The following is a 14,589-nucleotide window of genomic DNA, read 5'->3' on the forward strand; positions in this document are numbered from 1 at the left end:
TGCCCAGTACCTCCACCAGGGCAAGGAGTTTCACAATAATGAGTGATTTACTCTGTGAGTCATGGAGTATTTTTGGAATCTTTGGAATCTAGATTGTTGTGGTTGCCTATTTTGCCAGTCCCTAATGGCCCATTAGTGGACATGGCCCCTCAGGCTGGATGTGAAGGTGCTAATTCCTCCCTGGAGGGAAGTTAGGACAGATGAGTTGTTGATGTTAAGACAGAAACACTCCCATGTCGCACTGAGTTCTTCAACACCCAGCTTGTTGCCTGAAGTGTCAGGTGTGTCCTCAGCTGCTGCTGCAAGTAATCCATTAAATGTCTGTCAGAAATAATATAGAGGGTATAGAATACACCGTTTTGGTTATACTCACATAGTTATAAACTGGTCCTGGACCCAGTAACTGGACACACTTCTTACTCTTTGTCAGGATATACATAATGTTTTGAGGGATTCTTTCAAACAGGTGAAAATCTGTCCATAAGTAAATTGTATTTTAAGTGTCAGTAAAAGCAATTGTTTTTCAAAGTAGAGATCCAAAAACTGACTCCATGCTTATCATGCAAAATGCTTTGAGGTGATTTCACAAGAGAAACACTAAAAAATAATTCCAATAAAAATGCAAGGAGAATAACAGAACAGACAAGCTACAGTAGAAGAAAGAATAGAAATTTTAAAATGTTTACTGAACCTAATTTTAAATAATTGTTAAGTAAAAGTGTTTTTAGAATATTAAGCAGATGTTTAATCATCAATTGAAAACTGAAATACCAGATAACAAAAATTCAGGTTATTGGTGGAATATTGCAAATTCAAGGTAAAATAAAGTGGCTCAGTTACCTCTGTGAATATGAATGGAAAATACTTTGTAAAAATTTTGTTATGTAGAAACAGTTTAGGCATTGATCCTGTAAAAATATACTTCTCATTTTGTGAACTTTGAGTGTCTGACTTTAATCTCTGGAGCATTTTGGTCCCACCTAGCCACTGCATGCTGCACAATCACTTGACATTAGGCATATTATATTGTCTGACATAGTCTTAAAATAATCATCATTTAATTAAAAATTAAAGAATATAACCTATATGAATAAATCTCTAGGTTACCTGAAGAATTACAATGTTCCAAGTTCAAGGTATTATTTTGACTGTTTTGTCTACTGGATTACTGTTGGACTAATAGACCTCATGGAAAGATCATTGTTAAAACAGTTTTCATGATAGTGAGAGACATTTCAAATGCACTTTTTGGTGAAACATATATTAGGAAGCATCTGTTACCTGTAGGTTTTGAACTATTGCACCAAAGAGAGGGAGCGTGAAGACATAAAAAGAAATGTTGCTCATTCCTCAGTTGTACAGATAAAGAACAGAAGAAAAACTGAACAAACAGTTTTAAAGAGGAAATAGTCGTGCCAGAAGAAAGAAAAGAAAATGTTCCTAGTTTAAAGGGAAAATAAACTGTACAAAAGGTGGCTGGCAAGAAGTTTGTTAAGTGAAAAGGAAGGGCAGAAATGCAAAGATTTCTTGTCCCATCTGTATTAATATAATGTTATTAGCTATAAGTATTCTCGAACAGTCAAAACTTTATGAACTCAACACTGCCTGCCTGCCACCGGACAGAACACAGGCTGGAAAGGTTTTCGACCTTGCTGTGAGGACCACACTTTAGCCAGGGAGAACTTATTAACTCTAAGTGTCCCAGAACATCGAAGTCTTATGAACCCAACACTGTCTGCCTAACACTGGGCAGCACGCAGGCTGGAAGAGTCTTCAAGACTCTGCTCTGAGGACCACACTTAATAGCAAGAAAAGAACTCTCTGTAGCAGCTCCCAAAATAACTTTTATTAATACAAATATTGTGGGGTTTGCATTGACGGTGATAATGTTTAGCTGCATGACTGTATTTAATTGGTGACCAAAAACCTCCAAAAGAAAGCAGCACAAAAACACATTCTAAGTTTCAATACAGATCCCCCATGACAGACTTAAATAACAACAAAAAACTACTAACCAGAAACAGAACAACTTAAAACACAAATCTGGAGCTTCCTCAGTAACACAGAGAAACAAAATCACTTGCATGCAACCTTCTCTGTAACACAAAGCAAAAGGAAATAATATAGCTGTTTGCCATTAACACATCTGTTAAAAAAAGGAACCACACATCTTAAAGGAACACACCAACCAATATAAATTAAGGTATATACCTATTAAAGTTATGAGGTGTCAGGCAAGTTATAATTATTAGTATTAAAGCAGCAAAAGACAGTTAGTAAATAAGGTGCCCTTAGAGTACAAATATATCCCAGTGAAATTAGCATCAAAGTAGCTGTGAGGTAAAAGTGAAAATATATTATAAGGGTATAAGATACCTTATAAGGTGTAATGTAATAGGCATAGTATAAGATAGAATGTATAAAGTAATAGGCATTTGTAAAGTAAATACCAGTAAAGTAATAACCCAGGACAGCATTGTAAGAGATATAGCATATAAAGTATAGAGAGTACATGGTTTTCTCATGCCTACGTTGTCTGAAGAGGTGGGAGTAGACAGGGCAGCTTCTCTCAGCTACCCTCGCAGAGATGATGGCATTTTCCCCCCAATTTTTGCTCATGCCCGATTGCTTTTATACCTTTTCTTTTCTCTTATGTGGTTTGGGTGGCTTCAGTCAATACTTGGTTTGGGGGTGAAAGACAGCATAGGCCTGAAGGGCTCACTGTATTTCTAGAAGATATCACAAAGGAGGGCCATGTAATTTCCACAACACTCCACCCTTTGTTAATCTTATCAGTCTGGCTTCAGCACTTTTGGAAAGCCACTGACATGACTTTGTCCTCTGACAGGGGTTCTGGGAGCACCTCTCCAGGGGGCTGAGGTGTTTCCCTCAACTCATCAAGAGTTTATCAGGGCTATCACCTCACAAAGTTATACTTACCATATAGGCTGGAACTTGTATACAACCCAGCTTGAGCTAGCAGATGAGGAAAAGAAAGTCATGATGCAGAAAGACCTTGGAAGAATTTGGCACTAGCAGAACTGGAGACAAAGCAAAGCTCTAAGCTGAGGTGTCTGAAACTATGGTGAAGGACATATAATTGTTTTTTTTTCTTTAAGCTTTTCTTTCTAATATGACACTGATCTATTAAAATTTAAGAGTAATGACAAGCAAAGCAGGCTGTTTTGTGTTATAAGCAACATACTGTATGGTATATCCACAAAACTGTATGTAAACCTGGTGCAACAAACTGTTGAGCACACAACACATATACTAGAATGAAATTATATTTGTCACCTACAGATAGGATTAGTAATGGCAAAAAAAACAAGTTTCCTCTAAACTAGTAGGCAGAGACCTGCAGCCAATAAAGTCATGATTATGACTGACTCAGTTGTCTCCAGTGCAAGAAATGTAGATGAGGTACTCTCTATGCAAACTGAAAACAGATATCTGCTCCAAAAGAAAGTGATGCTGTACGAAACAATTAGCAGGGCCGTGTCAGGCTATACTGAGTAATGCTCCTTTTGCTATAAATTACTGCAATATGAAATCCATCTAAACCAAAAGCACTCTCTTTTTGACTTACACTATGAGATACAAGATTATGTAAGTGTCAGAATGGGTAATAGGTGCTGTAATTGTCCACACTTAATTTGTATTAAAATTCCAGTGACCAGCAAGACTAGAATCATGCAATCAGTAAAGCATTGTTTTTTACATACAAGAATGAATCATTATAAAAATGTAACAACAGACAAGCTCTAGAAAGCACAGAGGCTGATTCTGGTAGATCATGCAACATATTTCACCAGTTATTATTATTTCACAACTTTATTTTGTTCTATACATATTATTTGAATACATGTGTACAGGTACCTGGATTCAAAGGGGTTTTAATCAAGCATAAGGTAAAACAGCAAGGTGTTTCAAATACCCAGCATGAAAACAGTCCCAACTCAATCACATTTTGTTAAATTTGTGTTCAAGAATTTGATCATGTAAAACTGGTATTTGTTACTTTATATGGATCATCATCATCATCATCATGGCTAGATTTCGTGAATGAAGATTTTTGGAAAGGACTCTACCCACGTGGGTGTATCCTTCGAGCCTGCGCAGTGGATTTTTTTTAGGTGATGCACAGCATACACAGAAACTGGTCCCACTCTTTACTCCTAAGGTTCATCTGCCACAGCCTAGTGAGCTTGCATGGTGACAGTGAAGTCCCCAGGACTAAGGCCTACAGCAACTGGTTTTCCTAGGAGGTCTCCCATCCAAGTACTAATCTGGGCTGACCCTGCTTAGCTTCTGAGATCAGACAAGATCAGGTGTCAGGGTGGCATGGATAATGCCAGAACAACTTGTAACTCTGGACTTGCATCCTGCAAAATACATATAAATAAAAAAGCCTTTAGTCTTAAAATATTCTTAAGTCAAATGCAACAAGGCACATTTAAGTAATTATCTTTATATACTTTTTAGTTTAATGTAAATGGACATCTGCAGTTTTACAACTGAAATATTGCAATTAGAAGTCAAAAACTGAAACAGTCTATTAGCTTACCATAAATGAAAATATCTGCCTTTACCCTAGTGGAGAGATGAGCCAAAACAAAAAAAGCTAATAGAGCAAATTATGAACAAGGTTTCGATGAAATCCTGAGCGAGGTCCCTTGCATTTGACCGATTTTTAATCTAAAAATGTTCCTTAGGCTGGCATATAAAATATAAAAGGCTTTAATAAAAGATGGCAGCCTTTAGCTATAATCCATATAATTTATTTACATGGTTTTTAATGTAAAGGTATTACCATATACTTTGATTTATTTTTTTTAAATCACAGATTTTACATTAGTAGAATGAAAATAAGTTCATGGTCTGTGCTATCATTATCAAACACATTCAGTATTAAAGGTACACAGTGTTCCTGATCTAATTGATAAGTAAATACCATCAATGCAAGCTGTAACAAATGAAGCCATTTAGAAAAATAACACAAGTCTTTTAGGACAGTGGTTTGGAAAACCTCAAAAATATTGCTATGCCCCTTTTTTTTTTTCTGCAGAGCTGGTACTCAAAAGTCACCAGCGTTTTATGTTCAATAACAGATGTCCAATTATAGCCAAATCAATTACTATAGCTCTGTGATAGGGTGTAACATATTCAGGTTTGACTTACATTATGCTGTCAAGTATATCTTTAAAGTGGTTTGCAGTTGCATGGCACTAATGTTGCATCAAGATGTTTACAGCACTGAAGAAATTAATATTCATATCACTGGAATTCTGGATTTAGATTGGTTTCATGTACAGTTTAGCTGAAGGAAATGTGCACTGTTTGGCTGGATAGGATGTGGCCGTGCAATCCTTTTTATTATTTTCCCTCGCCAGAGATAGCATGTGTCTCATTCTGCTGACAAGGAGCTTACTCTGCTGCTTCCTTTCAGGATGCTCGAACCCTTACAGATTTTTTCATTTGCATTTAGAGCTTCTTGAAAATAGGCACCTTATAAAGAGAAAAATTCACCCTGCTCACCTTTGAAAATCAACAAAAACCCAATTTCAGCTTTAAGGTTAAAGAACTGCAGGTTATAATTATGTCCTTAGCAAGAGCAGAAATGGTGGGTTTGTGCTCACATTACCTCAGTCACCCAAATGCAGCACCATTGCAGAGGCTCCTAAAACTTACAAAATTTTCAAAAAACACCTCACTATCTTCTTCCTGTTCTCCAAATGATACTACAACATGAAATTTATAAAACTTTTGGTCAATTCAAGGAGCAGGTGGGATGTAAATACTATTGACCATGACAATTGTTCCTTCTTCTTTATTATATGGCTCCATATTTTTGCTGTTGTAGGTAACATTAATCCTAGCAAAAAATTTGCCTTCTTGGTTTATGAGGGACTTTTCATTGCATATTTAATCTTATACCAAACTGTGGACACATGGACAGAAGATATATTTGCTAGAACGAGTCATCACGTTGTGAATAGCTTTCTACATCAACAGTATGGATTCCCATTATAATTTCAACTTCGAACTGTTTGTCATTTTAAAACCTTAAAGTCACATAGTTTATTTTTGTAAACTCTTTTCTCCCACGTATTTTTCATTTGAAACAAAAATAAATCTCTGCCATTTTCTACTGAAAATATCTAGAGATTATATCAATTTCCAATACTTAGATGACTCAAAAAGGCATACATGACACCAGGATTTCTGACAACTCTCAGTAAACCACTGAAGTTTATCATCCAAATCCCTTTCACAGATGTTTCCAGTATGTTTTCATGAGACTTTTGATGAGGATACCTCAAAATGTTTAAATGACAAATCTACTGATGCCCTGGGCTTTTCCTCAGCAGTAGCTAACGTTTATCTTCTCTATTATTCACAGGGTCAACCTTTCTACAGCTTTCATTCTGTACAACTTTAAAAATCAGTTTTATTTTTTGTTGGTTTCATAGTGACTGGTAGAATTAAAAGAATTCCTGAGACAATTCTCAACTCATTTGGAAAAGCACACAAAATCTCATTTCTTTCCTCCCCACCACAACTTCTTGAAACACTAAAAATTTTCAAAAACACAGAATATTTTTACTTTGAACAGCCCTGTAGTCTGTAGTTAATTCTACTTTTACTTACTCTTTCCTTATTACAGCAATGTTACCACTGCATTTATGATTCTTCACCTTCTTCATCTCTTCATGGACTGGTTTCAGAAAGGCATAAAATGCCAGAGCATTAAAAGTTCTCATGCATGATTGAAACATTTACATATGCAAATGAGTATTTTCTATACAATGTTGAGATATCTGTATCAAAACTTGATTCCCTCATTAATAAAAGTCTAATGAGATTCAGCTTGCCATTTAGCACCATAATAGTCACTGCTCCAATTATACTTTGCAGTGGGAAGTTCAGACTGAAAAATTACCCCAAGTAAAAATGTTGATGTTCAGATAATTAATATTTTAGTAGTTTCCTTTTGAAAATACCCTGTGACTCTTCTACAGGCTTCTCTATATAGTCTCACTTAAGGGAACATTTAATTAGGCAGGATTTAAAAGGTCCCACTGGCCACTGCAAGCTCTACCTTTGCTTCAAAAAGAAAGCAAAGTAACTTACACTGTATTGTTTAGTTTTGTCACTGAGATTTCCTAATATTTAACAGAGGGGGCAGAAATACAAAACAGCTCTGAACAACCAGAGAACAAGGTAAAGCCAGAAGTGAAACTATTTAAAGGGAAGTAAAGAGGATTTAAAATCCATTTTACATAGCTGCATCTGCTGTGACAGTTTCTTAAGCTGCAAGGCAAGGGATTTTTTCCTTGCTGAAATATTTACCATAAGCTAAATAGAATTGTCACCGTTTCTGAAGTCACTGCTGCGGAAAACTGAGCATTAGCATTCTCAAATGAGAACATTACTTGATTGATTCACTGACTGAAAAGGTGAGCAAAATCAGATCAAAATGGAAGCCAATCTGCAGCACTGAGATTTGTGAAAGGAACTGAAAATAGGAGAAAAACTGGAGGGTGGAAGCAATAGACTCTGTGCATTGGTGGATGGAAAACAGCTGAGAATTTGCCATTTCTAAACAGGTTCCAGGCTCTGATGATGTACCAAACAGAAATGGCATGCATGTGAACCTACTTTCTAGCAGGAGAAACTGAACAATTTCACAAGGGCTTTCTCTTTGTGAAAATGACCATCTTAGGTGAATAGAGTAATGTGTAAAATAATGATTGGAGTTATTTTCTCTTTTGAAACCATTAATGCAAGATACAGACCTTTAAGTTGCAACATTCACAAGTGGTGTGTTACTGGATTTGGTAGAAAAGCAGGAACACAAACCCTTCACCTCCCTGCTGACTTATCAATGGAAACATCCCTCCCAAAACCACATGCCAACAGCAACAAACTAGATCTGCTGCCATCAAGCCTCCAAGAAACATCATTCTTCTAAATTAATCCTTCTCTACTCAATCCTTGTTAAATTTTCATTCATGTGAAATAAGAGTCACTGGTGCCCATAATACCAAAATAAAAGTCTGGGCTTTCAAAACGGACAGTATTTCAGATGATCAGTTCCAACACTAAATTAACCATGATAATGCCCAGTTTTATTTCACAAGTGTAAACAGAGCAGCTGTGTAGAGTAAAGGAGAGAAGAGACAGAGGGGAAAAGCCACAGGAGCAAAAGGCAAATCTCACTTGCCTGATCCCTGCAAACTTCTGGAGATGTCAACAACAATGCTTCATCGAATCTGGCATGCAAGATGTGATCCCTCACTTTTTCCTTTGATATTAGAGACAAATTGTTGCACGCCATGTGTGTCACACAGTTAGACCCACAAATGAAGACACTGGCCTTTAAGAGCTCATTCGTAATTAAAGTTACCTATTTGAAAGCACAGAAAAAGTTCTGACACCTTTGGCTATATTAACTATTACCTGAAAAAGCACTGCAATACAGTCTACAATTAAATTTCATTTAAAGTTTTAAATAAAATTTGTGCACAGCTTTCTTTCAAGTCCTCTGAAAATATTTTCAGTACTTAATTTTATCATTAATTAGACTTAAACTGAGAGAAGAAAGACTTATGATGTTGATAGGAAATTGCATTGGAAGTCAAAGATTTCATGATAGGATGTCACATCGCTAAGAAGCTATTACATGGACTATAAAATACTGAAATATAAGCTGTGTCATAATGTCTTACCTGCAGCACTCATTTTTTTATCACATATTCTATTTCTACAAATTAAATTGTTCTGGAATTTAATTAAGCATAAGTTGCTGTATTCTTTCCTTATTAAAATATATGTAGGTTCCTCAGATATTTTCATTATCTTTCTTACTAAAGACTGAACTGAGCTCTAACCCATACCTTTTGCCTTCCACTTTTTTCAACACAACTTTTTTTTTCAGGAAGAGGCTAGGGGGCTGGAGAATGAGAATCATCTACAGGAATATTCTTTTCCAGCAGTTATGAAACTTACGGATTTAATATCTCTGAATCTTGTCAAAAGTTGCATTAGCAGTGAAGGGAGATCAACAGCAGCAGATACTGGGCATACCAGGCCTCAGAATTCAGAATATATTCAAAAATCAAAACCAAATTAATAAAATGAAAGAAAGACAATATCTTAAAAAAAAAGGCATTGATTTAGTCTGGGAAGGAACGAGCAGTATCAGAAGGCTAATGTGTCAATAGGAAGGTTTTTCCCTTCTGAAACCAAACAGCTGGGTGGTGGGGGGAGTAGTAGTGAATGTCCCTAGGATACTACACCCATTCAAAGAACAAATAACTCTTTTTCACCCTCAGCATGATCAGCACTGAAAAGCGCTCATATGGTCTATTTTCATTGAAACATCATTGATTTTTTTTGTATTTACATATTTATGATAAAGATATTCAGGATAGTCACTGGTCATAAAAGAAAGAACTAAAAAATCATATTCAGTGACAGAAGGTGGAATAATTACCTAATTAACTGATAACTACAGGAAATTAGGAAAATTCATTAAATATGCAAGGGTATCAGTATATTTTCTAGGCTTCTACTTTGCTGTTTTCATCTGTAGCTTGCATGTTAAAAAGGAGGGGAGAGGCAAGCAGGAGAAATGAATGGAAGAGCGAGACCAAGGGAGGGTTGTGTGCTGCATCTGCATTGCAACTTGAAAGATTAAAATAAATTATCAAAACCAGTTTCAACTGGATATATTTAGCATATACTTCGGATACTTAAACCCAATATTTTTCATATATAAATAGTTTTATATTTGTGTATATTATAAAAGTGCAGGAGATCCAATGGAGCTTGGATATAAAACAACTGAGACTTAAAAATAAGGCTTTACCAGAGCTGTATTAAAGTAATTCACTGAATTCTGTACACTCAGGAATCCTGACCACATTTACTTCATGTCTGTTTTTCAGATTCTGATATAGAAGTCCACAGCGCTGGGGAATTTTTTTTCCTATTTAATCTGTACACATACTGGGACCATGTTAACCTGCAGCCTAAATTTCCTGGTTATTCTAAATTATGCTGTGCTTTTCATGACACTCTGGAGTCCGGGAAACATATAATTCAGTCTCACTAGTTCTATTCAGTGAAGGAAAAGCCAAACAAGTTGCTGAATACCAACTTTTAACCTGCTGGAAAAGTATTACTTCCCTTCTTGAACTCCTTTGTATTGTCAGGAAATGCAGAAGAAACAAAACCAAAAAAATTAACTGGAAACAAGGATTATGAATGCCCTGAAGTCCCATTAACAAGACAAAATGATAGAAAAGTCATCACAGAAACTTCTGAATAGGAAAAGGTAAGGAGTGAGGTGCCAAGAGAGAGATCTCTTCACATCTTAAGACATTTACATTGCATGGAACACACTGTCATGGACATAAATTGATAAAACAGCTCAGTTAATAAAAAGAACAAGAAGCACGAATATCAGCATTCAACAGAATGTCCCCGAAAGACTCAAAATTTTGCATTCCTTTTCACACCTAATTCACTAGTGATGCACACAAAGTAAATTTTCATATATTTACCCTGAGCAATACCACAGAACACCAAAAACAGCACTAATCTCAAAATAAGTAGGATATGTAGTTTGAGCACAGAAAAGAAATATCCTTATAGCAGATTTCTAGCAGCTTTTAACCTCTATAGTACGTCTTAATTTTATTCTCTCTGTTTGTGTAAATCATCAAATGAGCTAAACGTAAAATCATTCTATCAGTGAAAATATCCTGTCAACTCAAAACATGATTCATTTAATTCAGATCCTACTTTTATCAAAGGAGGTTCATAAACCAATAAGCCAGGAGAGATCTTTTTGGCAGCTCTCGCCTTAGTCTCTGAGCCCCCTTAGATTTGGGATCCTTACAAATACTTGTCTTGCATTTACAGCACATGCATCCAACCAAGTACATCCCCAGATAGTAAAGAACTGTGCCAATTGAGTCCTTTACAGTGGTGAATCTTTCCTTTCCGTATGTTGACACTACTAGGACCACAGAAGTGCATCAAAACAGCAGGCTTCAAAGTCTTCCTCTAGCAGCCCATTGCTCCTCTTCAGACTTGTAACAAAATTCAGTTCCTCCTCTGTGCCACAATCGCTGAGTTGCAATTCATGTAAAGGACATAACAATCATTTCAAAGGTCTCTGTGTTACATGTGCTTCTGGGTTTCACTTCGAGGGGTTCGCTTTACAAGAGTATGGGTTGTTATTAACCTTTCCCATTGTGATTTGACTATGCACGAAGTGACTGTAAAGACATATTTTTAGCCTTGTGGAGTGTTTTCCCGCTCTCCATTAATTATCAAGTACCTGACTTATGTCGGATAAAGAGAAGGTTCAGCAGGTATTAATGGGTTGGTTGATGTGAGTGACATGGAGGAAGGAAGTGGTCCAAAATGCCATCAAAATGTGCATGCTGCTGTTGCCTGTAAATAATTTTCTCCATGGCAGAGTGTGCATACTAAAGGAGTATGATTATTTCTGATCTTTGGTTATGGACATGTTTATTTATTTAAACTTTCAAGTGACACAGAATATAAAGTCAAGTGAAAAAGAGCTTCAAGTGGAATAATCAAATTAAACAAACTGAATTCAGCATCAGAAAAAAAGATCTTGATATGTAATTCAAAACCTATTCAATAGCTTCATATATATGAAGAGAAATTAATTTACATGAAAGAACTGAATAATTTTTGAAGTTTATAGTCAAACAGGCCATCAACAGCACAATTACTTCCTCTGAGACATGGGAAATGCAGTCAAGTGTTACTTAAAAGACAAAAATCCAAACCTGAAACTGACTTCCAATTAACTGAAACACAGAGTCACCTTCCTGAAGGTTATTTTTATAGGTTCATATGTGTTACTCCCCATCATATGTTTAGCTGGCTCTTCTTGGAAGCAGATCCTGAAGGGAGTTGGCTGATATTGCTACCTACAGAGCACTTCAGTGAAAAGAGATCAGGATACTCAAAATCTTCTGGTAAGATTGGGTATTATGTAATCTCATGTAATTGTGTGTACACAACTGCAGTGACTTACCCAGTTAATAGGAGTATTCATGCGTACAAGCTTGTAGAATATGGATAAGAAAGAGACGACCTGAAGATCTTTTCACTTTTGTGCCATTTATGTATTCTGTAACACTTTATTTTCTTACTTCCTAAAGGGGAAAAACTCCTAGAAATAAAAAATGTCATTCCAACAGAAAATCCAAAGAATGTTTATGAAAACATCTTAATAAACAGATGAATAAATACACAAGAAGAGACATCTTTAGGCTAAAGTAATACTTAAAAATGATTCAATAAAGGTAGTTAAGATTTTGACATTCTTTCAAACCCCTAGTTTTAATGTGGAAAAATTAAAAGGATAGAGAGTATATACAATGATACATAATTAAATACTTTTTATTATAGTTAGCAATGAATCTTTTATTTATGAAAATATTAAAAGCTTCCTTTATATATATATATATATATATATATATATATATATATATATATATAAAAGAAATTTTACAGGTAAGTACAAGGATCTGCATATTTCTAGAACAATGAATAGGATTAAAAATTAGAAGAGACTAAGAATATCAGGGTAAAATGCAGCTGCCACTTCTTGATTAGAACTTGGTTGACATGCCCCACAACAGTTCCTTAAACAATGATAAGCACCTGTTACAGGGGATGGAACGAAGAGGGTAGTAGCATGAAGGTGCCATAGCCTCCCTGCAAAAATATCCAACAGGGACAGGAAGAAGGGGACACTTTATATTTCAAAGACTGTCCACTGAGAGAGAGAGATACCAAGGACAACTACTCAATTAAGTACTTAAGACTAGAGTCAATCAACCTCCATCAAAAACAAAAGAAACAATATAAAAGTTGGAAATATAGAGAAATCAGAGAAAGACTCCACCAAAACTGTTGAGATCAGCCAACAGGCTGAATCTGCTTTCTCCTAGCCTATAGGGATTCCTACTGGGTAAGAAACTTATTCTATGCACACTGATTGCTGCTTTTAGAACTGGAGCTTGTGCTTTGCTCCATAGTACATTAGTAGATGGCTTTGCATTAGTTTGTGTTTGTGTTTGCTTTGTAGTATTATTAGAGTGATTTAAACACATTTTTGTTGTCAGACACTATCACTGATGACCCATGAACCCTATTAACCTGTCAGAATTTGTATTAATAAAGAGTGTTATTTTGTAAACTCCTAGAGTGAATCCTTTGTACTACGACCATGCCACCCTGATGCCCAATCTCGTCTGATCTCAGAAGCTAAGCAGAGTCGGGCCCAGTTAGTACTTGAATGGGAGACCTCCTGGGAATACCAGGTTCTGTAGGCCTTAGTCCTGAGGACTTTGCTGTCACCGTTCAAGCTTGCTAGACTGTGGCAGTTGAACCTTGGGAGCAAAGGGTGGGGCCAGTTTCACGCATGCTGTGCCTTACATAAAAGAACCCAAAAAACAAAAACCAAAACATGTCCTGTCCACAGGCTAGAAGGATACACCCACGTGGGTAGAGTCCTTCCCAAAATCTTTTTTCGCAAAGCCTAGCCATGATGATGATGATGAGAGTGAGTCCTTGTCTTGGGTTGAGCTGGCAAAATGCCAACTGCCCAACACAGAATGTTAGAGCCTCTTTCTCCTTGCCAAGAAAAGAGAAGAAAGGAAAAAACTCTCAAACTATGTTTATGCTTAAACTAACTACATATATTTATTCTGAAAAGAGAAAATTAAGAGAATATTACAATTTAACATACACTTATACAAGTTAGATATAACAACAATTTTCTACCTCCCACCAAAAACAGATTCCATCACTCTAAGATCTATAAGCACCCTAAAAGACACACAGCAAGAAAGAGAAAGTATAACAAAATATTTCTAATTTCACGAATTCAAACAAAATGCAAGTAGCAGCAGCAGCAAGGTCCACTCCAGCAATACAGCAGCTGCGTGTCCTGCCTGTACTTTAGCATGATGGAACTGAGTGAACACCTCCTACTTCTGTACTCATATCTCAGGATTGCGCCATCTGGTATGAAATATTCTTTAGTTACTTAAGTCAGGTGATACCTGTCTCTCCTAATCTACGTAGATTCTCTGAGCCTCCTAATTTGAGGCCTAGCTAAAACTAAAGCCCAAACTACCACAGTCCTTTATGAGGTGCTTTATAAGGTTGCTGGCAGCTGACAGTGCTTCTGCAGGAACTGCTGAGGGTACTGCACGCTGTTGGTTCAGTCTCTGCCCTGAAAAGGGCAGTTGAACCACCCTCTGATCCTGTGAATCTGTTGGTGGAGGGTGACCCTTATGTGACTCTGACAGACTGGTTGTACATTGTCCCAGTTAGAGCGGCCAGGACCAGTTTATCACTGTGTGTGTGTAACCAAAATTGTGTATTCTACACCCTCTATACCATTTCTAAAAAACTGTTAACACTGGATTATTTGCAGCAACTGCCCAGGGCATACATGACACCTCAGGCTACAAGCTGGGTGTTAGAGAACCCTGGGAAATAGGATCTTCACAGCAGTGACTCAGC

Source organism: Pithys albifrons, chromosome 5 (genome assembly GCF_047495875.1).
Source record: "Pithys albifrons albifrons isolate INPA30051 chromosome 5, PitAlb_v1, whole genome shotgun sequence".
In the NCBI taxonomy this organism is placed as follows: Eukaryota; Metazoa; Chordata; class Aves; order Passeriformes; family Thamnophilidae; genus Pithys; species Pithys albifrons.